The 24,297-nt window shown below is 55.9% G+C and overlaps 1 protein-coding gene across 2 annotated transcripts in view; it reads left to right on the top strand.

Moving 5' to 3' along the window:
* The window catches only part of GNG7 (G protein subunit gamma 7), a 62,250-nt gene that overhangs the window by 13,303 nt on the left and 24,650 nt on the right, over positions 1–24,297 (top strand). For both annotated transcript variants that reach the window (XM_084796553.1, XM_084796554.1), the window contains exon 2: positions 2,099–2,153. The gene's annotated coding sequence lies outside the window, so the exon portion shown is untranslated. The remainder of the gene's footprint in view (positions 1–2,098; positions 2,154–24,297) is intronic.

Here is a 24,297-nt window from a genome sequence, read left to right as displayed (position 1 = left end):
CAAATAACTGGGCGTGGTGGCTCGTACCTTTAATCCCAGCACTCGGGAGGCAGAGGCAGGTGGATTGCTGTGAGTTCAAAGCCAGCCTGGTCTACAAAGTGAGTCCAGGACAGCCAAAGCTACACAGAGAGACCCTGTCTTGAAAATCCAAAACAATCAAAAAAAATCAACTACAAATGTAATTACTTTTTTTAAAGGGTCTGACTGGGACTGGGGGCAATGGTTAAGAGCACCTGTTCTTCCAACAGAACTGGGGTTCACATGCCTCTGTGACATCAGTCCCTGGAGCTCTGATGCCGCATTCTGGACTCTGAGAGTGCTGCATGCACTTGGCCTACATGTATGCACATGGGTGTGTGCGCGCGCACGTGTGCTCTCGTGTGTGTAGTTGGTGCCTTCTCGTGCCTGCGCATGCTCAGTCTCCACGTGACCCTGGGTGATGTCTGGGACACACATGCGGTTGTTACCCTGAGCATGGAGTGGGCTGACGCCGGGGATGGTCAGGGCATGGCATCCCGGATGCCCACCCTGGGGAATCCACCCCACAGGTGATCTGCAGATCCAGGGTGGAGGATGGAGAGGCTTGGGGATGCAGGGGTGTATGTCTCAGTGGCTACTCAGGGTGTCCACTAGCTCTCACTCTCCATGGCAACAGGGGAGGCCAAGGGGACCTGGAGACACCCAAGAGTGATGAGGGCGAATAAAAAAAGAGGAAGCCAGCGAGAGGGCAGAGATCCAGGGCACTAGGTCAGCTCTGCAACCCCGGGGACCCGCAGTGGCTCCTGGGGACACGGGGGAGTTCTGGGCAGAGTGGACACACATCTGCGCCCACAGGGAGCCCGGCCGAGGCCACGGTGTCTAAGGGGCACCCTGAGTTGATTATTTAGTTCAGCCCTCTCTCTGCTCACCACAGGCCCCAGCGCACCGCCCCCCCCCCCCGCGTGGACAGGCGGTGTCGCTCAGGGGACCCCAGCTAATGGGACAACTCCTCCAAGGTGACTCAGTGTCTGTGCCTGAAGTGTGACTGCGGGGCGACCCAGGATCCCTCCGCGCTGTTATTTTACAGATGTCACCCCCCAAAATCGCTTTATCTCACGGAATCTGGACTTCTGGCCGCTCGGGGCTGGGGTGGGGCGTGGGGTGGGGGACATGCACCCATCTAATGGCTGCCTGGGCTAGCCTCAGCGCCCCGCAGGATTCCAGCCGCTTCCTGCAGCGACGCTGCCACCTGCAGGCGGCAGCCGGGATTACAGCGCCACCACTGCCTGTCTCGCCCTCAGATTCACAATCCTCCTGCCTCTGCTCCTTCCGGATGAGGCCAGCCAGAAATCTTGCCTCAAAAACACATGAGGGCTAGTCGGGCGGTAGTGGCGCACGCCTTTAATCTTCTCACTCAGAAGGCAGAGGCAGGCGGATCTCTGTGAGTTCGAGGCCAGCCTGGTCCAGTACAGCCAGGCTACACAGAGAAACCCTGTCTCAAAAAATAAAAAATAAAAATAAAAAGTTTGGCCAAAGGGCTCAGCAGATGACAGGGCTTCCTGTCAAGCCAAAGGTCATGAGTTCGAGCCCCAGAAACCACATGGAAGGACACACACACACATACAGCAAAAAAAGTAATCGCGAAAACAGTCTTGGGGATACAGAGGTTTGGGAACTAAACCCACACGTGTTTTTCCCCACTAGTCATGTTGGGCAGCTTCCGCTGTATAGAGACGGCTTTGTAGAAATGACTTGTTTTAACCCTTAGGAGAGGCCATGCGGGCTGAGCCTGCCCACGGCTGGGGTCTCCACGCGCGTCCCCTGACCCCGCCAGCCCCAGGACGGGCAGCCCCTTGTCTCTGCTCCCCTGGGCCTCGCTCCAGTTCTGCAGATGTGTCTCATGCCCGCCCACTCCCACCCGCGATTTCCCTTTCAAATGCGCGGGAGATTAATTATGAATTCCGCTGTTCCCATCAAGCCGCCCACGCGGGCCCTGAACCCCAGTTTGTCGGGGCCTCCGTCGCTGCCTGGGCGGGGCGTGACCTCCTGCGCACAGGGAACCCAGTCACCAGCCCGGCGCCCCGCGGTGCCAAATTAACGCATAGCGTTTCTCTTCCAGACCTCGAAGGCTTCGGGTCGGAACCTCGGTGCTGGGACGGTGGGACTCGGTGCAGGTAGGTGCTGTGCTCGGTGCTTCGCTCGCGGCTTTGAAGCCCGGGTGGGAGTGGGGTGTCAAGGTGGCCGTGGGGGCGTCGGGCCGGCCAGGATCCCGCAGAGCCGGGGGAGGGGCGGGCTGGAGGGTGGGGGTGGGTGTGGGTGCCGTGGTGCTGTGGGGGTCACAGCAGGGTCCGGGTGATCACAGCCGAGCAGTGGCGTCGCAGCTGCCTTCGCTCCACCCCGGAGAGTTTACACGACGCCTTGGTCCCGCACCCCCATTGTTTCCTTACACTCCCATTTCCACACCCCATTTCCTACACCCTGTTTTCCGTACACCCCGTTTCCTGCTCTCACGGACCGGGGCTCTCGTCCTCAGTCCCAGCTGAGAACTGGATGTTGTGGATGTGACTTGGGGTTTGGCTTTGCTGTCTGCGCCTGTAACGAAACACCCAGGACTGGTGCTTTGTAGAGGAAGAAGGTTCATTCTGAGAACTTGCCGGTTAGGCCAGTTCTGTGCGAGGGGACAAAGCAGCGCCTAAGCGCCTGAGGCTGCTGGCGCTTCAGACCGCGGACTGTTTCCCTACAAAAACACCTAAGGCTGGAGCCTTTCAGAGAGACAAAGGGTTCGAGTCCCAGCACAACCACCAGGGACTCCAGTCCCAGGAGCCCGTCGCCCCCTCCTGGCCGCTGTGGGTACTGCACACAGTGCAGAGTCATACACACATTTGTGCGTCCGTATGTCTGTCTCGATGTTAAGAGTGTGTTAGAAGCCACCTCTGCGCCGCGTGATTGTTTGGCTCACACCTTGAAACTGCACAGTAGCAGGCTGGGTGTGGCGGTGCACGCCTTTAATCCCAGCACGCAGGAGGCAGAGGCAGGCGCATCGCTGTGAGTTCGAGGCCAGCCTGGTCTACAGAGTGAGTCCGGGACAGCCAGGGCTACACAGAGAAACCTTGTCTCAAAAACCCAAAGAGAAACCACACAGTGACATGCACCTGGCACCCAGCACCTGGGAGGCAGAGGCAGGAGGCTCAGGAGTTCAGGAATCATCCTCAGACTCTGAGGCCAACCTGGGCCACAGAGTGAGATCCTGTTTCAAAACCCAAACAAAAGATTAAAAAAGTGGCTTTCATGTTGTCAGGACGAACACGCGTGGCGGCCATGACCACGGAGCCCTGGTGTGGTGCGAACGTGAGGAGGCTGTGGGCGGGACTCAGGGTTCAGGGTGCCTCCAGCCTGTCTGAGGTCTGACGCCCTGACATGAGGACACCCGGCCGATGGATTTTCCTATTACAGAAGAAATGTGTCTTTTTCTCAAGAGCCTCTAGCAGAGAGGGATTTACAATAGCTTCTCTCTCCTTCTCTCTCTCTCTCTCAAAGATTTATTTATTTAATGTATATGAATGCTCTGCCTGCACATACATCTGCACGCCAACCAGAAGAGGGCACCAGATCTCATTATAGATGGTTGTGAGCCACTGTGTGGTTGCTGGGAATTGAACTCAGGACCTTTGGAAGAGCAGCCAGTGTTCTTAACCTCTGAGCCATCTCTCCAGCTTCCCCCCCCCCCCCCCGCCACCACCACCTTGTTTTAAACCTAATTTACATATTTTTATTTTATGTGCATTGGTGTTTTCGCCTGCATGCATATCTGTGTGAGGGTGTCAGATCTTGGAGTTACAGGCAGCTGTGAGCCGCTATATGGGTGCCAGGAATTGAACCTGGTTCTCTGGAAGAGCAGCCAGTGATCTTAACCACTGAGCCATCTCTCCAGCCCCCCTTTTTCTCTCTTTTTAAAATTTCCCTCTTTCTTTTTGGTTTTCAGAGACAGGGTTTCTCTGTGTAGTCTTGGCTGTCCTGGAACTCACTCCATAGACCAGGCTGGCCTCGAACTCACAGTGATCCTCCTGCCTCTGCCTCCCAAGTGCTAGGATTAAAAGCCTGTGCCACCACACTCTGCTTACATGTTCTTTTCTGCACGCCTGCACACGCCCTGGAGCATGTATAGAGGTCAGAGGAGAATTTACATCTCCTTCCACGATGGGGGAATTGAACTCCCGTCCTCGGGCTTGGCAGTCAAACATTTACTCCCTAATCATTTCTTACAAGTTTGGCGGTGATGGGAGCAGAGCCTGCTATTACCATGTGTGGCCAGCAGGGGGCAGGAGAGACCCGTGCTTTTCTGCACCCCAGACCACAGGGCACCGACTGGGCAACAGATGTGTGTCTCTGACTGAACCCTTGGATAAGAGACGGTGGAGGCTGACCCCACCATCTGCGACGCTGGGGTGACAGTCACCCCAACATGTGGCCACCCAAAGCAGCAGAGGGTGGGGAGCTCCTGGCACAGAGTGCGCAGACCCTGCAGAGTTGGGGTGTCAGCAGGGCCTCATGGGAACCCTTCTCCATAAAACCATCCCTGCAGCCTTGACACTCTGGGGGAGCCCCGGGGCGGCCCCAGCACAAGTTTGTTTGTTTATTTCAAGTTCCCATTTTTCTTGCAATTTGGGGGCCATTTCTGCTGGGAACATGGCTGGTGCCTTTTATATCAGGAGCCGCCATGGGGCAAGTGGCTCACAGTTGACTGGCTTACACACACATACACCACACACCACACACCACACACCACACACCCTTGGCTGGTCATCCACACACACACACACACACACACACACACACACACACACACACCCCTGGCTGGTCACCCTCACATACACACGCACACCCTTGGCTGGTCACACACATACACACACACACACACACCCTTGGCTGGTCACACACACACACACACACACACGCCCTTGGCTGGTCACCCTCCGGGTCTGTCCCCGGTGGGCAGCGTGTTGAACCTGTGTTGTTACTGGAGTCTGTGGACAGGCTGTTCTGGGGACAGCTGTGGAGATACGGGTTTGTGCTGCTCGGCTCACAAGGTCACAGCAGCCGCTAGAACGCCAAGCAGAGCCATTGCGTGTGCCACTGTGGGGTTTTGCGTGGAGACCCGCCAGGAGCGTCCCCTGCTGTGGCGCGGGGTGCCTAGAACCTTCTCCCCAGCTGAGAGTGCAGGAAACTTCTCACAGCACTGGGGACTTCGAACGTGTGACATTTACTTTCAGCCATCAGAATGTGTTTGTGTGACCCTAACCGCCCCCCACCCCGCGCCCTCCAGGGAATGCCGGGTGACATCTGGGGACACATGCAGCTGTCACTCTGGGGGGGGGGTCCTGGGATGGTGGGTGAGGGAGGCTGGGGGAGCAGCGGCGCCCTGCAGGGTCAAGGGCACCCCACAGAGAACGACTTTCATCAGGGACACTGCTGCTTAAACCTCCCCTTCTGGGGTAGATTGTGTCACCGGGTGGGATGGACCCTCTTCCCCCTCGTGGCTCAGTGTGTGGGTTCCCATGTGGGCAGGACCTCAGTGGGAGCAGACAGAGTGGCTAATGAAAACCCTGACAAAGAATGACCCGGCCCCAGACACCAACAGTTCTGGGGGGTGGGGGGGACGGGGGCGGGGCTGCCCCCATGGTACCGAAATCTCACCTAGTCACAGTGGAAGCTGTTTTGTTGTTTAAGACATAAATACTCTTTATGTAACTAGTGATGGCGTGAACTCCTGAACAGCCTGTCTGCACCTCCTGAGTGGGACAGGTGTGTGTGCCACCGCGTGAAAGGGACGGAGTCAGGCAACTGAGCTACAAGCACCCCACCAACTGCCCACCAGCACCCTACCGACTGAGCTACACGGCCATCTTTTTTTTTCTTTTTTCTTTTTTCTTTTTTCAAGACAGGGTTTCTCTGTGTAGCCCTGACTGTCCTGCACTCGCTTTGTAGACCAGGCTGGCCTCGAACTCACAGTGATCCACCTGCCTCTGCCTCCCGAGTGCTGGGATTAAAGGCGTGCACCACCACGCCCGGCTTAACGGCCATCATTCTTTATTCTCTGCAGCGCCCTCTGGTCTCCTCCCAAGCCCCAGCGAGCAGCGAGCTCTCTCGAACCCTGTCCACACAATTGACTCATTTGAAAATTGAGACCCAGAGAAGTCTGCAGGGAAGCAGCTAGAGCCTCCCGCTGCACAGCGGATGCTGTTGCTAAGCAACCTCCCGACGCGTCAGCTTCCCCCAGAGCGGAGCTGATGCGGGGACAGGTCATTCCTGGATTTGCGGGGCTCAGCCTCTGTTGACTCAACGCACGTGGGGGTGATAGGCATGTATGATGGTATGTCAGGGGTGGTGGGGACACGGGGGAGCCGGTAGATGATGGACATGGCTCACCTGCGGTGGGTGGAAGGCATCTCCACAGCGCCCCGGATCCTCGTCAGTGTCAGCAGAGCTGGCCCCTTGCCGCGATTGATTATTTAAGGTTACTTTTATTTATAGGCGGAGGGCATGCAGTGTCCACTGAGGCCAGTAGGGGGCGATAGAACCCTGGAGCTAGAATCACAGATGGTCGTGACACCCCGCCCCCCACCCCGTGTGTAGCTGCTGGGGACAGAACCAGGGCCAGCCAGCTCCAGCCGAGAGTGGGGTGCTGGCGCACGCACTCGGGAGGCAGAGGCAGATGGATCTCTGTGAGTTCGAGGCCAGCCTGGTCTACAGAGTGAGTTTCAGAACACCAGGGCTACACAGAGAAACCCTGTCATTCATATATATATATATATATTGGCCACCCGTCCACGAGGCTGAGGGGACAGAGGCGGGCAGGAGGGGAGGGTTCGGGCAGCTGTGACTTTGACAGAATGAATGCAGTACCAGCTGCAGTGAGACTGTTGGACTTTATTCTTGGGGAGTGGGTGGGGCTCCTGGGGTAGGTGTACACTATTGTCTGGGGCTTGAAGTGCCCGGGATGCTTTATTTGGCAGCACGGTCCTATCGTGAACAGGGACAAAGTACCATGTATAAATAACTGTATATACATATATATTTATGTTATTTTTCCCTCCCTTCCCCTTCCAGCCTTCCCAACTGCCGTCTGTTGAACCTCTCCAACAGAGTATGGGTTCTGTTTCCACCCCACCCCAAGTTATTAGCCTCTTTTTCCCCTTTCATGTGTTACATATGTGTGTGTTTACACAAATATATGTAAACACAACCTGCTGAGTCGGTCTCCATCTGTGCGCGTTGGGTTCTAGGTCAGCGCTCTGCACTGGTCGCCCGTACGTAAGGCGGATGCATTAGTTACTTTTCTTTTCTGGTGATGAAACACCATGACGGGGCAACTTCTGAATGAAGTTCACTGCTCCACGCAGGGACAGCTGAGAGCTCACCTCTTGATCACAGCCACAAGACAGAGAAGGAACATTGGAAATGGCACAAGTCTTTTTTTTTTTTTTAAATCTTTGTTTTTTTGAGACAGGGTCTCTGTGTAGCCTTGGCTGTCCTGGACTCACTTTGTAGACCAGGCTGGCCTGGAACTCACAGCGATCCTCCTGCCTCTGGGTGCTGGGACCACAGGCGTGCGCCGCCCTGCCCAGCTGGCACATGTCTTTGAAACTTCAAAGCCCACCTCAGTGGCACATCCACACATCCTCTTCAACAAGGCCGCACCAATCCAAGGCCAGCCACACCCCTGCCAACGTGGCCACACTTCCTCATCCTCCCCAAACAGTTCCAACAACTTGGGGAGCAAGCGTGGCAAGACATTAGCCTGTGAGAACCGTCCTCATCTGACCACCACGGGCCCCACCCCCCAGGAAAGGCTGGTTGGTCCCTCCCAGCAGTCTTCTTTGTGTAGAGGTGAGACCCATAACCGCCCCCCCACACACATGAACGTATCCGTTGATACTGCTGTGTTTGTTCTTGTCTTTTCGATGCAGCATTTCTAGGAGAAATGCTCCTTTGTGGGTCCATGAGGGTGCGGGAAGTGAGGGTGGGGGTGAGGGGTGGGGGAAGGGCTAGGGTTGGAGCAGCTGTGAGAACAATGGAAGAACCTCCAGGACCAGCTTCCAAGGATATACAATTCTTGGGGAGTTGGGTTGGGGCTCCCAGGGTAGGGGTACACTATTGTCTGGGGCCTGAGGTACCCCAGATGCTTTATTTGCACTTGGCAGCACGGTCCCATCATATGAAGGGGACACAGTACCTAACTACCCTATATGGGCAGCCGGGGAGAGGTTTGTAGGGAACTGTGTCAAAGGTCATGTTCCAGATCTGGCTCGGCAGAGAGGAAGCCGCCAGAATGACAAACGGGGGGGGGGTGGGGGGTGGGGGGTGGGTGTCCCCCATTTAGCTGGCTCAGAGCTTTCTGGTCATGGTGGGCTGAAACATTAGCAGCAGGGGTTCCCAAAACTCCTTCCAGGGCCTGGCTATCCCCACCACCACCCTCTGTCCCTGTGGCCCTGAGCTTATGGCAGCTGAGCACAAACGCCCCAGCCCTGTAGCCTTCACTGTGTCTGCTCCTTCCCAGCCTCGTGTATGCGCGGGGTGTGTGTGTGTGGTGTGTGTGTGTGTGCATGTGTGTGTGTTTGTGGTGTGTGTGGTGTGTGTGTGGTGTGTGTGTGTATGTGTGGTGTGTGGTGTGTGTGTGTGCATGTGTGTGTGTTTGTGGTGTGTGTGTGGTGTGTGTGTGTTTGTGGTGTGTGTGGTGTGTGTGTGTGTGGTGTGTGTGTGTGTGTGTGTGGTGTTTGTGTGGTGTGTGTGTGGTGTTTGTGTGGTGTGTGTGTGTGTGCGTGCGAGTGCGTGTGTGTGTGTGTGTGTGTGTGTGTGTGTGTGTTTGTGGTGTGGGCTGTGTGTGAGTGCCTGGTTCTATCACATTCTACCTGGTTTCCTTGAGACAAGATCTTTCACAAAACCTGGAGCAAGGCAGGTTTGGAGGGACTGTGTGCTGAGCCTGCCTCTAGGGCCCAGCTGCCTGATTTTTATCCCTAACTGGAATGTTCATTACTAGCGAGGGCTGGGGACTGGGGAGTGGCTCAGCGTGTAGAGTCTTCGCTGGCTGTTCATGCATGAAGACCTGGGCTCAAATCCCCGCACTCACATAAAACCTCGCTGTAGGTAGATCCTGGGGTCTCAGCCAGAGCTTGGGAGGTGGAGGCAGAAGGGTGCCCAGGATTCCTGGCCAGACAGTCAAACTTAATGGGTGAGCTCTGGGCTCACTGACACCCTGTCTTAAAAAGCAAAGTGGGGAAGCCAGTGAGGTGACAGCTGAGGTGGAGGAGAGAGGCTAAGGGGCTGACCTCACATGTCCTCCTGGACAGGACCAAGCCCGACAAGCTAGGGACAGTGAATGGTGCCTCTGGGCAGCGTGCCCGTCATGCCCCAAGGAGGAGTAAGGATCTCATATGGTTTCCCCCGGCTGAGTCAGCTCTGAGCCTCCTGGAATGCCACACACTGTCCCCAGCGCCCTAACACACTGTGCTGAGTCAGAGCCGTGCTGGGCACACAGTCTCGTGACCCCCGTGACCCTAGGAGCCCAGCAGCAGCAGCAGGAGGGACAGAGAACAGGGTAGGGGTGGGGTGGCGCCTCAAACCCAGACACTCTGGCTTTGCTTGGAGGAGGTGGCAGGAGAGGCAGCCATGGGCTCCTAGCACAGCCCCGTCCCCTGTCCCCTGTGCTGGAGGCACAGTGACCCACTTGGTCTCACGGATGCTGTGTCCTGGGCCCTGCAGGGTGCTGAGAGCAGCTCCATGCTAGGTGCTCCTCCATTGTGACAACCACGCTGTCCACAAAAGCCCCCCACCCCCACCCCCGACACCCGGGTATCCTAGTAAGCCGTTTATTCTGTGTCGACCTCAGAGCTCCAAGGTGACCTTCCAGGAGGAGATGACGTTAATATCCTGGCCCTTATTCGGGCAGTGGTGACATTCTCGGTTCATGGTGACAGACAGAGATCTAACCTACCTGGCTGAAAAACCAGGAAACAGAGGCTCGGAGTGTACAGGGTGTGCCGTGGCCCCAGCATGGCACATGCTGCACTATGTTGCAGACGTGGGCAGCACTGGGGTGGTGAAGACTGAACTCCCAGGATGTCACTTTAGCATCTGGGTTCTCCTTGCAGCCAGCCAGAAGGGAAGGTGATGGTGGTGTCCCTGGCTTGGCCTCTCTCACACACCTCAACTGCCCAGCATAATTGCAGTGGGCTGGGGTAGTGACCCTGGATCTAGGTCCTCAGATTAGAGTCTGTGCTTGAGCAGAAAGGAGGTGGAGCCTGGGGATAGAACACACCCTCCAATAGCCCTGACCTGTTCCATCTCTTCACGGTGACTCCACAGGTGCTGGGTACCAGGGGTGGAGTGAGGGGATGTGGGGATGCGAAGAAGGGGAGGGAGGAATGCTGAATCAGCAGCTAGGATCCATGCTTCCACACTTATTTATTTATTTTGGGCTTTGGTGTCTTGAGACAGGTTTTCTCTATGTTATCTTAGCTGCCCTGGACTGGCTTTTGTAGACCAGGCTGGCCTCGAACTCACAGAGATCTGCCTGCCTCTGCCTCTCCACTGCTGGGATTACACACGCGCGCGCACACACACACACACACACACACACACAGAGCTGAATTGTTTCTCTTTTTCAATCCATGGTACTCAGAACATAGCCATGGCTGGGCTCAGCTGCTCGAGGCTCATTCGCACAGCACGCGCGCGGTCCCCCGCTATCCTCCTCAGAACTCTCCGGAACTCTCCCCATCCCATGTGACTGCGTCTTCCTCAAAGCCCTGGCCTCCTCCGCTAGCCCAACTTCCTGTCTCTGGCTCTGAGGGCTTTGGTGACATACTGGGACTGGATCTCGGGACCTGTGTCGTTCTGGGTCTGGCTCCTGCCCCTGGCCGTGGTGTCCTCAAAGACCCTCCAGGAACAGGTGTCACATGGCTCTTTCCTCATGACCAAGGAGGCCAGTGGGGATGGACACTTGACTTTGGCCTCTGGCTTCTAGGAACCTCATTGCTATGGATACAAGATGGCCTGTGCATGTCCCTGTTCCCAGGGCAGTTGACCAGTTACCACTGCTTTCTGTTCTTGGTATCTGCGTCTCCAGATGCTAGGTATGACCCAAAAACACAACAGCAGGCCAAGCTGCTGCTGGACATGCCCCATCCCCCTGCTGCCATCGCCAGCCAGTGCAGCTGTGTGAAGAGCAGGAAGTTCACACTTCAGTAGCCTCAGCACTGCATGTGTGACCAGAGACCAAACCGTGCCTCAGGGGCCCCTCGCCACCGCTAAGCGATGGTACCCACTGTGAGCTAATTTTATGATGTGTGGAATTAAAGATCAAAAAAGTCATTTTAGCCAGGCAGTGGTGGCGCACACCTTTAATCCCAGCACTTGGGAGGCAGAGGCAGGCGGATCTCCGTGAGTTCAAGGCCAGCCTGGTCTACAAAGCGAGTCCAGAACAGCCAAGGCTACACAGAGAAATCCTATCTTGAAAAAACTAAAAAAACAAACAAACAAGAAAGCGATTTTAAGGAAGTGAAAGCCAGTGTCTGGCACTGTTTGCACAAACCTTCGCCCCACGCCATCTCTGTGCCAGCATGTCCCACCTCCTCCTCTTTGGACACTTACTCTGTGACCACAGCCCTGCCAGCCTCATGCCACACCAGGACACTTGTGGCTGTGGGAGCCACTCAAGCCACCAGATCAACAGGATGTCAAAAAATGACAATTGAGAAAATGAAGCAAATTAGAGAGCTGTGGGCTGGCCTCTCAGGGCAGAGCACCTGCCAGGCAGAACAGCTGGCCTCTCAGGGCAGAGCACCTGCCAGGCAGAACAGCTGGCCACTCAGGGCAGAGCACCTGCCAGGCAGAACAGCTGGCCTCATCAGGCAGAGCACCTGCCAGGCAGAACAGCTGGCCACTGAGGGCAGAGCACCTGCTAGGCAGAACAGCTGGCCTCATCAGGCAGAGCACCTGCCAGGCAGAACAGCTGGCCTCTCAGGGCAGAGCACCTGCCAGGCAGAACAGCTGGCCTCTCAGGGCAGAGCACCTGCCAGGCAGAACAGCTGGCCACTCAGGGCAGAGCACCTGCTAGGCAGAACAGCTGGCCTCTCAGGGCAGAGCACCTGCCAGGCAGAACAGCTGGCCTCTCAGGGCAGAGCACCTGCCAGGCAGAACAGCTGGCCACTCAGGGCAGAGCACCTGCCAGGCAGAACAGCTGACCTCGTGGGGCAGAGCACCTGCTAGGTGGACAGACAGGGCCTCGGTGGGACAGAGCACCTGCCAGGCAGAACAGCTGGCCTCTCAGGGCAGAGCACCTGCCAGGCAGACAAACACCCTGGGCCCTACCCCGCAGCACCAAAGAAACCCAGGTGCTCGGGAGGTCAGCTCAGGGTCGTCCTTGGCTGATGGGGAGTTCAAATCCAGCCTGGGCAACAGGAGCCCTGTCTCAGAAGAAAGCCATATGGACATATGTCACCAGGCAGGTGGATAACTTAAGATGTATGGACAGCTACAGGGGGGCCCAATGCTGAGCACAGGGGCCCAGGGCTCCCCACTGCAGCAGCTGGCTCTGTGCATAGCCAATTTCCTTGTTGAAACTTGGCAAACTTCCTGGCTGCGCCTGTAACTTTGGGTAACCCCAGACCTGACTCCTGGGTTCTCTCCCCCCCCCCCCCCCCCCGCATCTCAGTGAGTGGAGTAGGCCCTCAGCTGCATGAGGCCCTGGGCTCCATGCCCAGAGCCATTGTAAACTGAGTGTGGTGGTCCACACCTGTCATCCTAGGGTGGAGGCCAGAGGATCAGGAGTTCATTGGAGGGTTAGCCTCAACTACATAAGAACTTATCTCAGGAGTACACAAGGAGTGTCAGGCCATGGTGGCGCACTCTTGTAATCCCAACACTCGGGAGGCAGAGGCAGGCAGATCTCTGTGAGTTCGAGGCCAGCCTGGTCTACAAAGTGAATCCAGGACAGCCAGGGCTATACAGAGAGACCCTGTCTCCAAAAAGCAAGAAAAGAATGCCCAGACAGACAGCAGACAGACAGACAGACGACAGAAGGCCCATTGGTGCTGAGATCTCAGAGGGGTCAGGCGTGGTCCGGACCAACCCCCCCCACAGGGAAGTGTGGTTCGATCTTTAGAAGCTGTGTGAGGTGAGTGAGGCCACAGCTTCTCTGAGGGGAAAGGGATTTCCCAGCTGAAGGGAGGTCACTTGGGAGTAATTCAGTTCATGGAGGACTCTGGGTAATGTCTGGAGGCACACGTGGCTGTCACACTCAGGAGCTCTTAGCGTCAAGTGGGAAGACATTTGGAGACTGGGCTCGGCAGGGTGCCCCACAGAAAATGGCCAGGCTCCTGTCTGCAGGGCGCGCTCCTGTCTGCAGGGCGCGCTCCTGTGCTTGTGAAGAGGCCAGCCGAGACCCTGCTCCATCACTCTCCCTCTTCCTCCTTTGAGCCAGGGTCTCTCATTGAACCAGGAGCTGTCCTGACAGTAAGCCAAAGTCATGCCCCTCTGTCCCCACAGCGCTGGGGTTGCAGGTGCCACAGCCTGCTTTTGTTTCTTGTCTGTGTCCGCGGTGCAGTGCCCGCCTGTGGAGACGGAGTGGCAGGACTCGCTTCTCTCCCGTCACATGGGTCTTTGGGTTGGCACAAGTGCCTTTACCAACAGAGCCATCCCACCAAACACACACACGTGCGCGCTCGCTCATTTTTTTCTTTCTGAGACAGAGTATCACATAGCCGAGGCTATCCCTCAGACTCTCTGCACAGTGAAGGCTAACCTTGAACTCCTGGTCCTCCTACCCCCCCCCCCCCAGTGCTCTGCCATGCCTGGCTTATGAGATGCTCCGGGCGTAACTTGGGGCCTCGCGCCCCACCCTCTGAGAAGCGGCCCCAAAATAGCGTCCTTTAATTGCATCATTAAATTGAGAAATACGTGGAGATTTCTTCCTTCCTCGATGATAACTCTCTGGCGGCTCCGCACAGCCTGGCACCCCCTAATTGTGATCAGTGATGAGTCCTGGGGTGCTGCGTGGAAGTGGCCACCAGGGAGCGCCACACCCCGCGGCTGGCGCGGCCCCCGCCGGGTCCCTGCAGCCTGAGTCCCGCAGTCTAGACGCTGGCTGGGCGGAATTCCTCTCCCCTGAAGTCAGCCTTGTCATCCTCCCCAGCCTGCTGTCTGGCCAGGTCCTCCGTCCCGCCATGCATGGGCTCAGGAGGCCCGGGGAGCCCCTGGGGTGCCCCGCCGTCTGCAGATTCCAGTGTCCCTGGATGGAGGGGACCGGGGCTGGGTGGACACCTCAGCCCCCCTCACTGGCCGTAGGGCTGCGAACAGACTTCCGCCCTGACTTCAGGTTTAGCCTTCAGAAGCAGGTGTCTGTGGGCGCCCTGGCCGGGCAGAAGCCAAGCCTGGCAGACACACGCATCTCACAGCCATCTTGGGGCCCGGGTCATGCAAATAAAAAGTAGGGGGGGTGGGGGGAAAGATGATCTTTGGTTTTTTGGGGCCGGGACGTGGCTTCATCGCGATTGCGGACTAGTGCTCGAGGCTCTGAGTTCTAACCACAGTACTGTGAAATTGAAAACAATGAAAGAGGAAAAAGGGAGACTTTTCTCATCTGGCCATGGAGATGAATAAGGACCTTGGGTTAGAACAGCCCAATACTGATGAAATCCCCCGCTCTCACTGGGGATTTCTACCTGGGGGTGGTGGGGAGAGGTGGGATCAAGCCTGGCCACGCCCCCAGCCAATCACTGAGGAATTCTGGGCGGGGCTCCAACCTGACCACGCCCCCAGCCCCTCACTGGGGGATTGTAGGTGGGGCTCCACCCTGACCACACCCCCGCCCCTCACTGGGGATTCTGGGCGGGGCTCTACACCCACCATGCCCCCAGCCCTCTGCGTTTGGTTTTTTTTTTTCTATTTCTCTATTATTTTTGTATTTAGCACTCTATTTGTATGTACGCCTGCGTGACAGAAGAGGGCAGCAGATGCCTTTAGAGACGGTTGTGAGCCACCATGTAGGTGCTGGGGACTGAATTTGTCACCACAAACCCATCTCTCCAGTTCTCCTTGGAACGCAGAGATCCTCCTGCTTCTGCCTCCCGAGGGCTGGGGTTAAAGGGGTGCGCCACCATGCCCGGCTGAGACAGTCTTACTTTGTAGCCTAGTGGGAACTTGGATCCTCCTCCTCCTCCCTCAGCTCCAGAGTGCTCGATGCCATCCCTGGCTTTCCCTCTGGGCCACATGCCAAGGACCGGGGAGTCGGAACATTCAAATGTGGGTGACATCAGCCTTTTGCCCCTGAGCCCGACCTGGACCCACAGGTCTCCTCGGTGCCTTTGCCCTCCTCCCTGAGAGGGGAGTATCGCCCGGGTCCCAGAGGCAGCTGCACTGGCTTTGGCCCTTGGCCAGGTGGGACAGAGGGAAGTCCTCACTGGTGCTGTCCCTGTAGCTGATAGTGTCCCAGGGAGGCGTCAGTCTGCTCCTGAACCCTCGTGGGACACTGCAGGGTCAAAACTTCTTCATGGCGGCCCTGGTATCTTTGAGGGAATCTTTGCTTACTCGTCATGCCCAGTGGGAGCCAGGCCTGCAGACCACATCCTTGTCCTAGCACTGAAAGCACAGAGGCAGGAGGATCAGGAGGGTAGGGACAGCCTTAGCTACGTGGGGGCCTTTTAGTCTAGCCTGGGCTACGTGAGATCATGACATCATCACATTCATAATAAGAAATGACAGCAGACTCCAATCTTCCTTGGTGGTACAGGGTCCTCTTCGCCTATCCCAAGGCTTTGGGAGGGCCAGGGTTCAGTTCACGAGGAGACCCAGAACTAGTAAAGTGGGGGAAGGCTAGTCCACGATGCTTCATGCACACACCATGGAGGGAGGCTCTGATAACACAGCATTCACAGCACTGTGCTCAGTAAGAAGCCATACAGAGTGAGACTTTGACAGGAAATGTCCAGAACAGGGGAATTTAGAGACAGGAAGTAGATTGGTAGGCGCCAGGGGACTGGGTAGGGGTGAGGTGACTTCTGGGATTGAGGATTGGTGTGTGCGTGTGTGTGCATGTGCGTGTGTGTGCGTGTGTGTGTGTGCATGTGCGTGCGTGTGTGTGCATGTGCGTGCGTGTGCGTGCGTGTGTGTGCATGTGCGTGTGTGTGCGTGTGTGTGTGTGCATGTGCATGCGTGTGTGTGCATGTGCGTGCGTGCGTGCGTGTGTTGGAATATGCTGGGACCAGAGTTTGCACAATGTTGGGAAAGTCTTTAAATACCACTGGCTTGCTGGGCGGTGGTGGCCCACGTTTTTAATCTCAGCACTCGGGAGGCAGGTGGGTCGCTGTGAGTTCGAGGCCAGCCTGGTCTACAAAGTGAGTCCAGGACAGCCAGGGCTACACAGAGAAACCCTGTCTCTAAAAACAAAACAAAACAAAAAATGCCACTGGCTTGCGCGCCTACAAACGGTTCAGTTTCTACTCTGCAGACTAACAGACACCCAAACCGAAAAAGAAAACACACACACACACACACACACACACACACACACACACACACACACACAAAGGAAACTGTGTTCAGGGTTGGCCGGGACTAGGGCACCTGGGAGCGCGGGCCTGGGCTGGCTGGGTCCCCGCAGGGCTCCACTGCAGTCCCCCAGGAACCCTGAGTCTCTGAGCCTCCCCGCGGCGGCAGCGCCCAGCCCTGCGGGTGTCCCTCATCTTGTGAGCGTGGGGCCGCTTCAAAGCCATCGCAGGTGCACCTGCTTGGGGACACGTGGGCCAGCTGTTGCTGGATTAGACACCTGCGTCACCCGGGAGACGGTAACAGGTCGCGCCCGGGCTGCCTCGGGTGCCGGCGAGCTCAGCCGCGTCCAGGGTGCGTGTGCTTCCGGAAGCCTCGCAGTGGCCCCAGATGCTGGATGTGTGGGGGTGGGGAGGAGGGGGTGTCACCTGGCGGCGGCGAGGGGTAGGCGGATCGGAATATCCTGAGTCACAGGGGACTCCGGGTTTTTCCGGCTCAGGCTCCACCTCTGGGCACCTGAAAACCAAATTGCCCTTTGCCAGGTTTCAAAACCCGAAGCCTTCTTGCCAGGTGCTTGTCACGGGTGGCAGCAGGAAGGCTCCTCCGGCCTATTCCGTTCCCCGCCTCACCCTGCACCCCAGAACTTGGACCCCCCCCACCGCTTCCCAAATGACAGCAGCCCTCTGAGGCAGCTCCCCCGCCCCCCACCTGCCGACAGCTCCTAGAGCCTGGGGCTGCACAGGGCCCCTTCGTGCTGGGCTTGCGAGTCATTTCCCTTCCAGCTTGTGGGTGGCATTTAAAGAGAAGAAGTGAGGAGCTCCAGAGCCGGACTGGGGGATCCACCACGCATCCCAAGTTGTCCTCTGTAACACACGCAAGTGCACACGCACACTCATGCATATGGACCCGTACATGCAAGCAGGTATACATACAAACACACACATACATTTTATATATATATATTTTTTGGGGGGTTTTTTGGGGGGTTTTCAAGACAAGGTTTGTCTGTGTAGCCTTAACTGTCCTGTACTAACTTTGTAGACCAGGCTGGCCTCGAATTTACAGAGATCCACCTGCCTCTGCCTCCCGAGTGCTGGGATTAAAGGTGTGCGCCACCACCTGGCTTTCCAGAGCGTGTGTATGGAGCTCAGAGGACAACCCGTGAGAGTCAGTTCTCTCCTCCCGCCCCGTGGGTCAGACCCTCAGAGTTGTCAGCCTTGGCCACAAGTGCCCTTATCCACTGAGCCACCTCCCAAACGCCAGCCCAGACTATTCAATCTCAGGTTGGGGGATTGAAGGGCCCCTCATGCTAGAACCATCTCCACAGCCCCTAAATTTGTGTTTCTAGGGCAGGGTTTTGCTGTATTCCCCAATCCCTCTGCCTCCATGTCTTTTTTTTTTTTTTTAACTTTTTTAGAAATGTATTTTATTTTCTTTATTGCATATGAGTGCTTTACAGAAGAAGGCACCAGATCTCATTATAGATGGTTGTGAGCCACCATGTGGTTGCTGGGAATTGAACTCAGGACTTCTTGAAGAGCAGATGGTGCTCTTAACCACTGAGCCATCTCTCCAGACCCATGCCTCCATGTCTTAAATGCTAGGATGGCAGGGTGGTGCACCCTGCTCAGCCTCTAGAACTTTCTCTTACATAACACCTTGGCATGTAGATGAAGGAATGGCGGGGTCCCTCTAGCCGGGTCACCCACCCCCTACACACACACACACAAGACCCTACAGTCCAAGGAAGGAGGCTACACCCCACGTCTCTGCAGCCACCCTCAGGGCATCTTGGAGTCTGCATTACTTTTCCTTGAATGAGTGAAGTACTCACTTTGGGCCCTGCGCAGTTGGTGTTCCCCAAGCACGTAGCCCCCTGTGCCCAGTGACCTTGCACGGTGGCCCTGTCCAGGCGGCAGCCTCTGTGCCTGCCCTCTGCGTCCTCTGGCCAGCCTGGCAAAGTGCAAGGAGCAGGGTAAAATGGTTTAAGAATGCTCTCTGCACATAATGTCACCTGCCGTGTGACCTAACAAAATGTTTGTCCTCTTTCTTAACTGGAGGTGAGGGGGGTGTGTGGGGGGTGGCTCACACCTTTAATCCGAGCACTGGAGAAACAACGGCAGGTGAATATCCACCAGTTAAAGGCCAGTCTGGGACATCCAGGCTTATAAGTAGAGTCTGATATGTAGATGGGTGGATGGATGGATGGATGGATGGATGGGTGGGTGGATGGATGGATGGGTGGATGGATGGATGGATGGATGGGTGGGTGGGTGGATAGATGGATGGATGGATGGATGGGTGGATGGGTGGATGGATGGATGGGTGGGTGGATGGGTGGATGGGTGGATGGATGGGTGGATGGATGGATGGATGGATGGGTGGATAGATGGATGGATGGGTGGATGGGTGGATGGATGGATGGATGGATGGATGGGTAGATGGATGGATGGATGGATGGGTGGATGGGTGGATGGATGGGTGGATGGATGGATGGGTGGATGGGTGGATGGATGGATGGGTGGGTGGATGGGTGGGTGGATGGGTGGGTGGATGGATGGATGGATGGATGGATGGATGGATGGGTGGATGGATGGGTGGATGGGTGGATGAATGGGTGGATGGGTGGATGGATGGATGGATGGATGGATGGATGGGTGGATGGATGGATGGATGGATGGGTGGGTGGATGGGTGGGTGGATGGGTGGGTGGATGGATGGATGGATGGATGGATGGGTGGATGGATGGGTGGATGGATGGATGGATGGGTGGATGGATGGATGGATGGATGGGTGGGTGGATGGGTGGGTGGATGGATGGATGGGTGGATGGTTGGGTGGGTGGATGGGTGGGTGGATGGGTGGATGGATGGATGGATGGGTGGATGGATGGATGGATGGATGGATGGGTGGGTGGATGGGTGGGTGGATGGATGGATGGGTGGATGGATGGATGGGTGGATGGGTGGATGGATGGATGGATGGATGGGTGGATGGATGGGTGGGTGGGTGGATGGGTGGATGGATGGGTGGATGGGTGGATGGATGGATGGGTGGATGGGTGGATGGATGGATCGGTGGGTGGATGGGTGGGTGGATGGGTGGATGGATGGGTGGATGGATGGATGGGTGGGTGGGTAGTTAGGAAGGTGGTAAGTGGATGGGTAGGTTTCTAGCCCTAACCTGCTTCCCTGGGATGTCCAGTCCGTGTGTCACATATTTGAAATCAACTCCTATGAATGGTTTTTTATAAACCTACCAGTCTTCACCCACTTTTTGGGTCTCTGACCTTCTAGCTGCGAACCATGAACCTGGTAGAGGCAGGAGGATTGCTGTGTGTGTGAGGCCAGCCTGGTCTACAAAGTGAATCCAGCCTGCAGCTCCAGGGCACTTGGCTCCTCCTTCCCAGCGTGACTTAAGGGATTCACTTATGCTCCCAGAAATCCCTGGGGCTTCACAGTCAGAATTACTCAGTGGGGTCCTACCTGCAGGTGCTGATGTGCCTGGAGCTGCCCAAAAGACATCTCCACTGAAATCCCGGGGCTCCTGCTCCTGTCGGTCCCACAGAGGGACCCTAAGCCTTATCTGCTGTTCTGTCATCTTGTTACTATTTGTTTGGTAACCTAGGCTAGCTCTGTAGCTGAGGCTAGCCTTGAGCTCCTGATCATCCTGCCTCCACCTCCCCAGTGTTGGGATGACAGGTGTGCAACACCACGCCCAGTGTCAAGTCCATCCTTGGTCACACTTAACCCCAGAACATGTGTTAGCCCGGCCGTATGGTCTCGCCCTGGGGACGCCGACTTCTGGGACCGACCCCCTCCCCCATCTGCCCCACTCATCCTGTGGGACTGCATCCTAAGGGATCAGCAAAGCAGGTGACCAAGGGGCACTGGGTGTCCCAAGGTCTCTGCTCCCTGGATCCCTGGGTGACGTCTGGGAACACATGTGGTTGTCAAACTGGGGGAAATATCTTGGCACAGAGTGCATGGAGGCCGGGACGCAGGCCACCCCACAGGGAATGCTGTGGAATGGGGGTTTGTGCCCCAGTGCCCATCTCTGAGCTTGTGTGCCTACAGCCAAAGTAGGCTCCAGTGAGCGGGTGTGTGAGGATGTGGTTGCCAGAGACTGGTCTCGGCTGGCCTCAGTCGCTCTCCACCTTGGTTTTGAAGCAATGTCTCTCACTGAATATCATTTGGGGGACACTGGCTGACCAGGGAACCCCGGGAGCCTGTTGTCTCCAGACCTAAGCTTGGGCTTTTACATGTATGATGGGGATTCGAACTCAGGTCCTTAAGCTTGCAGGAGACACACTTTACAAACTCTGCCATCAGCCAGCCTGGACTCAGTCCTTATCCCGTGGCACCCCAGGTCATCCTGTAGATGAAGCATTGACAGCCCTAGACCCAGCTAGGGACAGGGTCAGTCCATGTCAGTCCACAGTCAGCGACCAGAGGAGTCCAACCCATCCCACTGCCTGGTGACATTTTGACAGTCTCAGACTCCTGTTCAGCCCTGAGCACCCCAGTCCCCTGGTTTCCTGCTGTGTTTGCCCTGGCCTTGGAGACCTCTTCCATGGTAGTCGACTTGCAGGGCCTTTCCTGCCAGCCAGCTGTACATCAGAACAGCCTCTGTCTGGGTCCTTGCCCTCAGAAATAGTCATCACAGGGGCTGGAGAGATGGCTCAGTGGTTAAGAGTCTGTCTGCTCTCCCAGAGGACCCGGGTTCAAGTCTCAGCAACCACATGGTGGCTCATACCTGTCTATAAAGCCAAGATCTGACTTCTCCACAAAGATATACATGGAGGCAAAACCCTGCTGCACATAAACTTTTTAAAAGTTCGAAAAGGAGTCGTCATCATAGAAGGGAGCCATGGGGCTCTCCCTTTAGTTTTTACTTAAGTGAATTTATTGTTTGAGGGTTTTGAGACCGTGTCTTATGTAGCCCAGGCTGGTCTCTAAAATCACTGTGTATCTGATGGGTGACTTTCCTGCCTGCAGCCCCCGAGAGCCGGGATGACAGGCGTGTGTCTGCCACACCTGGCTGGCTTGTGTCATATTTCTTAAGAACTTCTGTAAGGGGCTGGAGAGATGGCTCAGTGGTTAAGAGTGCTGCCTGCTCTCCCAGAGCTCCTGAGTTCAATTCCCAGCAACCACATGGTGGCTCACAACCATCTATAATGTGATCTGATGCCCTCTTCTGCAGATAAAGCACTCATATACAATAACTAAATAATTTTTTTTTAAAAAGAGACTTTTGTAAGAAAAGAAAAGGAACTTTTGTCAATCTATTTCCTAAGGACTTATTGATCTGTGGTGCTGTTTACATATGACGGGCAGAGGTGTCTTGTCTTGCGTACGTGCCAATGTGGTTTTGTTCTAGCGTTTGACTGGTCTCCTCCCGCTCTGGCTCACGTGGGCTCTGAGGCCAGAAGCCTGGGCTAGAACTTCCTCTTCATTCCGGCCTTAGTTGGAAATCATTGGCAAGAAGTTGGGGAAGAGAGACAAACTCAAGGCTATCACTTGGGTTCTGCACAATCTCTCCCTGAAGAAATAACAACTTGTGAAAACTGATAACAGCCCCGCCCTAAGCCCCGCCCTAAGCCCCGCCCCTGGGATCCGTCCCTGGTGGGAGGGCAGATGTGAACCGCCAGTCATGCTCTAACCTCCACACACGTGCTACATGTGTGCACATATGTGTGCGCACATGCAGGCACACGAACTCGCACACATATGCACACACATGCACACACATGTGCACATACATGCATGTGCACACACTCCCTCACATGTGCACAATAAACAGTCGCACACACATGCATGCACACACATACTCCCACACGCATGCACATGTACACGCTTACACACACACACACACACATACACACGCATGCCACTTTTTGAGATAGTCTCACATATAGTCCTGGCTCACGTGGTCCAGTGGTGATCCTCCTGTCTCAGCTCCCCTGAGTGCTGGGGTTACTGGCATGTGCCACCGCATCTGGCTGATTTAAAAGAAAAGAGTTCAATAGCTTCCCCCTCCCCAACTCCAAACACAAAAGCAAGGACGCAGTGGGAAATCCCCAGAGCAGCGCAGGGCCACAGGAGGAGCATGACTTTATTTTAGCGAGGCTGAGGTCAAGTTAGCCTTGACCACGATGCCTCAGTTGTTCCTCAGAGATGCTAAGACCACAGCTTCCTGTAGCCAAGAGGTTCCCCCCCTCCTGCACCCTATGGTGCAGGATGCGAAATGGGGGCCTGTCTGTCAGGCTTCACCCTAGCATGGGGAACAGGTGGGTGAGCAGAAGGGAGGTCAGTTTTGGGGTTTTGGTTTTTGGTGTTGTTTTTAAGCATTCTATTTGCATGTACACCTGCCCTCCAGAAGGGGGCACCAGATCTCATCACAGATGGCTGTGAGCCACCACGTGGTTGCTAGGAACTGAACTCAGGACCTCCAGAGGAGCAGTCCGTGCTCTTAACCTCTGAGCCATCTCTCCAGCCCTTGTTTTTTGTTTTTGGGTATTTTGAGACAGGGTTTCTCTGTGTAGCCCTGACTGTCCTGGACTCACTTTGTAGACCTGGCTGGCCTCGAACTCACAGCGATCCGCCTGCTTCTGCCTCCCTAGTGCTGGGGTTAAAGGCGTGTGCCATCGCGCCTGGTGGGAAGGTCAGTTTTATCGTCTCCTCTTTGCCTGGGCTTGGGACTGTGGGTGACACTTGGTTAGAGAAGTTTCCTGTGTGTTCTCAGGCACATGTGTGGTTGCTACGTTACTGAAGGTGTCAAGATCCTCCTGATCTCACCCAACTCTGAGAGAGAACTGGGGATCAAAGTTCTGGAATTGTAAGAAGCAACGCTTCACAAATGGGGCACCCTGGTTCCTGGGTGAATGTGGAAGTGTGGACGGATGGACGGATGGATGGATGGATGGATGGACGGACGGATGGATGGATGGACAGATGGGTGGATGGGTGGGTGGATGGATGGACGGACGGACAGACGGGTGGATGGATGGACGGATGGGTGGATGGATGGGTGGGTGGGTGGATGGATGGGTGGATGGATGGATGGATGGACAGACGGGTGGATGATGGGTAGGTGGATGGATGGATGGACGGGCTGAAGGTCAGACATGTGAATGGATGGTTGTGTAGTTATGTTCATGGGCAGATGTCCAAGTCAGAGGCCACCTGGCAGGAGTGTATTTTCTCATCCCACCACATAAGGGTTCAGATTTGGAGGCTTTGAAATCAAGACTTTCCAAACGCAGCCAGGACACCAGGCCTGGAGCCTGAAGGCTGAGATGGGACGTCCTAAGCTCTTGGGGACAATTAAATGGGAAGACTCAGGTAGGTGGGCTTTGCTTTTGCGGACGGCTTCTCACTGTGTAGCTGTCACTGCCTGGACTCCCTCTGTAGACCAGGTCATCCTAGAACTCACAGAGATCCGCCTGCCTCTGCCTCTTGAGTGCTGGGTCTAAAGGCCTGCGCCACCAAATTGGCTTGTAGAAGCCATACTGACATAAAGTCTGTCCATGCTCTCACATCAGTAGTCATCAGTACTGTCTATTTCAAGAATGCCCCAGGCACCCCAAAGTAAAGCCTGCTTTGTCACCCCGCTGGCTTCCAGCCCCAGCACCCTGAAATCCACTTCCTGTCTCTGCATTAACCCCGTCAGGACATCTCCTGCCACGCACTCCACACGGCGTGGCTCCTGTGTTTCAGTGTCACTGACCACGATGTCTTCGAGACCCCTCCACGCTGTGGCAGGAACTTGGTGACA

The sequence above is a fragment of the Acomys minous genome (assembly GCF_964271855.1).
Source record: "Acomys minous genome assembly, chromosome: 9".
Lineage (NCBI taxonomy): Eukaryota > Metazoa > Chordata > Mammalia > Rodentia > Muridae > Acomys > Acomys minous.
This window is presented reverse-complemented; position numbering and strand designations above follow the sequence as displayed.